This window comes from Rhopalosiphum maidis, chromosome 1, assembly GCF_003676215.2.
Source record: "Rhopalosiphum maidis isolate BTI-1 chromosome 1, ASM367621v3, whole genome shotgun sequence".
Lineage (NCBI taxonomy): Eukaryota > Metazoa > Arthropoda > Insecta > Hemiptera > Aphididae > Rhopalosiphum > Rhopalosiphum maidis.
Genome location: NC_040877.1, coordinates 43704579 through 43708721, shown reverse-complemented (window position 1 = coordinate 43708721; position 4143 = coordinate 43704579).

The window sequence follows — 4143 nt, the reverse complement described above, 5'->3', positions numbered from 1 at the left end:
TAACTCATAATTTATCTTTTATCTGGAACCTCCATTTTGAACACATAAATTTGATAAATTTAAATGCTCAAATGTCAATGTTTAATATTATTCAGTTGGATATCAACTATCGAAATATATACAATTAACAATAATGAAAATTTACCATTATATATGTTTCATGAATTGTTTAAAAATGTAAAAACAATGTATAAAATTATTATTTTTTTTCTAAATAATTAACCATTTACTAAACAATATACACATTATAAAATATACGCAAAATAATAAACAATTTATTTATCTACATTCTATGCATTTTAAACAAAGCTTCTATTGAAGGCATAGAGTTACTTTTTACTTATACATTATAAATGCGAAATAAAATTAATTATACATATAATAAAATACTAATACAATGATGAGATAATTGTGTTTCGTCATATTTCAAATAAATAAGAATTGCTTAAAGTATTATTAATATTAATATTATTATTTGCTCTTTAATATTTTTTAAATTATTATTCTGCATACAATTGAAATAAGTTGGTCCGAAATAATCAATACATTCCTGGCCTGCACCCTTTTTTTTTGAATAATTTGTCATAAGATTTATAAGATGTTTTATTATGAAAGAGTAGATTAAAAAAAAAATTAATATGAAATACATAGCATATTTTTATACAAAAAAATTGAAACAATAATTTACTAGATTCTACAAACAATACGATATACATACATATAAATTATCATTATAATTAAATGTGAATAAAAAATAACCTTTTATAGTTTAAAAATAATATGTTGGCATAGTCATCCATTATTGTTATCCCTCTAAATAACATAAAATCTGTTATTATTCGTAAGATAATTAAGCTTAAAGCTAACGGCTATTAAAATAATAATTAATTTAATTGAGAATGTAAATTATTGTGATTTCCTACCTATGTAGCTATACATGAAACTATATAATTATCCGAGATCTGACTACCTAAGAAGATATATATACAAATATATAACCTCAACCCGTACATATACTCAAAAGGAAAAATATATAATAATAACGTTTTTAAATTTATGGCTAATCAAAGTTTGCATGGTGTAACATAAATCGTATATTTTATGACATAGTATCCTTCTTAGCTTTTATACTATATCACCGGTGGAAGGTTTTGCCGATCTCAGAATAATACAGAATAATACTGTAGGAACAATACATTAACTTATTTTCCATCATTCTACTACTCAATGTACGAAATTTCATACTAAATTTTTTTGATACATAAATAAATAATTAATTAATAAACAATACCAGTAATATAAAATATGTGAACAAGTTTTAAATGAGAAAAATTTTAATTGAAAAAACCGTGTTCAACGTCATACCTGTTAAGAACTAAGATAAACATGATTGAATGATATAAGTTGATTTTTAATTCTTCTATTTAATAATTAGTAGACACTCTTATTTTTATGATCCATGCATAATCCATTCAGATGCTTCAATGCTTGTTATATTTTGTATGAATGATTGTAAGAGGCATCGAATGCATTCGAAAAACAGGTTTTTTTTATATTTTTAAATTTATTAAGCCGTTTATTAGTATTGGTCGAAACCGTTAGAAACCAGTTACCTATAAAGGCACTTGCGAATTCTTTATACTTTTGTACTAAAAAAAAAAAACATACACACTAACAACAAAAACGACAAATATAACAGCGCCAATGTGGTTTATTTGACGAGATGACCCACTCAAACAACAATAATATTATTTCCATCTTGTAAATATAATATATTGTCTTGTAAATTAATTGCATAGATATTATTACTCTACATATTATTGTACAGTTATTAAATATTTATTCATACTCGCATGACCCGATACAAAATAATATTGGCTCTGACATTGGTATAATAGCTGTATACATTGTATTCATTACATGATTATAATTAAATCCGTCAATATACACTACTGTAAGCAAAGATTAATTTGTTTATCGAATTAATTGTATACACCTTTCACACGCCTGTTGAGCTGCAAAGTCGTATCCTAATAAGATATGCTTTCGTTCACAGACAGCTTAAAATTATTTTTAATGTATCTATGTTAAAGATAAATAAAAAAAATAACTAAGTACTTAATTAGTTTTTATTTCTATCATCTAAACTCTATACTTCTATAGTATCTATATAGTATATTTTAAATATTGGACCGTGAATAATGTTTAATGATTACCTATACGCTTTTAAGTAACTACTTTTTTAAAAATGTTGAGTGCCATTTAATGTACTCTGCTATAGCATTAACATTTATTTCACTTTCAGTTACTTTTTGAATGTTAAATATGTATGCTTGACAGAGTCTTAAATAAATTAAAGAGAAATTATTTTTGGCTCAAGATTTCTAAAAATTCTGACATTAAATCACTATTCAGCACCTTGGGCACGCTAAAAATAATAAGATCAATGCATTTATGTAGCATAAACATATTGGTCAATCAACGAATACGTACTAAGGAAATACCAACTAATAAAAATTGTTTTGAAAATATTTTAATAAAACACTGTATAGAAAATTGGGCCAAGTGGATATAATTTATTATTTGCTACATTACCTACGTTTTATAAATCTCACATCTAAAATTATAGTAAACAAAATACTTCCGTAGTTCCCACACATTACATACACGACTCAAATTTGTGTCATTGTACTGGTTGATTCAAATATTTAATCCGCCAAAAATTCTATTATCTTTCATGCAAAATAATATAATTATACAACCAAAAAAAAAAAAATAAAAAAAATTAGAACAATTTAATCGTAAACGAAAAACATAATTTATCTTATGGATATGTAATATGTATACTTTAGTTAATGATAAACTTTTAAAGTTATTTTATTAAATTCTAAGTTGTAAGCCTAAATATATGTATATTATATATATATAATATATAGTTTTATTTCAAGCTATGTACTGAATTTATACCTGTCAATTGTCATAGGTGTATCAATAATATTTTTGGTCCAACCCCATTCGACGATTCGGCCATATCGCAAATCCTATAAAGTGTTATTTTTGGCCGACGAAGGACAATAATCCTTCTTGTCATAAAATATGTTGTACGCGTGTCTGTACAATATAATATAAGATACGGCGTGCACAGTCGAGCGACCTTTAACGATCGGAAGAGTGCATTCTTGTTCATTTATTATAGAACGCTACGACGAAAAGTGTACGCTACCCTCCGCAATTGGGGTGGCTATAATGCATTTCTGCCGCGCCCCAAAAACACGCAAACAACAATAACAAGTATCATAACTGCGCGGTTGAAAGAAAAATCATACATTTGATTGTGTTCGTGCGACACTCGTTTGTCAGACTATCGATTCGCGGATAGAACACATTATTATTATTATAGTCTTTGTACAAAAACTCGGACATTCGCAGCTTTTACTTTTTAGTTTTTACTTTATTCGTTGATGTTTTTAAAATGTATACGATAGTTATACAAACACTTATCACCTTCGTTAAATAACGTAAAAAATATATCAACTATACGAAACCGTTCAGTTCAATGGTTAAAGGTACGCATACGTAAATTTCACACATTCAAAGTATTAAGACATACGGTACGTTGTTTTTTTTTTAACCAATTTTATTTAATATACATTTATACCTTAGTCATAAAATATGTAGTAGAATTTTATATTTTTGAATGCACATTGAATATGGTATAGGTGCTAAATTGTACGAACTATACGCACTGTATTGTGGAAAGTAAAAAAAAATGTCTTTGATATAATTGAGTTTGGTCATCGTTTATTTTCGGTCTACTAACGCCACTAATGTACGTTTAATTAGTTTTAAAACAACATATCAAATACCATTCAAATATATAGGAAAAAAATCGAGTGGCAATAGTGAAAAAATGCTTTCACATTTTTTAAAATAGATTTTTAATAGCAATATACATTATTTGTGTGGTGCGAGTATGGGTGCGTGCGCGCATGTATGTGTATGTGTGTGTTATGTGTATATATGTGTGTACGAGTATGTGTGTGTTTAACAATATTGCCCGCCCTCTTTATTTCCTACTCGAACGAAGATGTACCTACCGGCATGGAGAGATGAGTGTCTCGCTTGCCGCGTTTCCTAACCTCA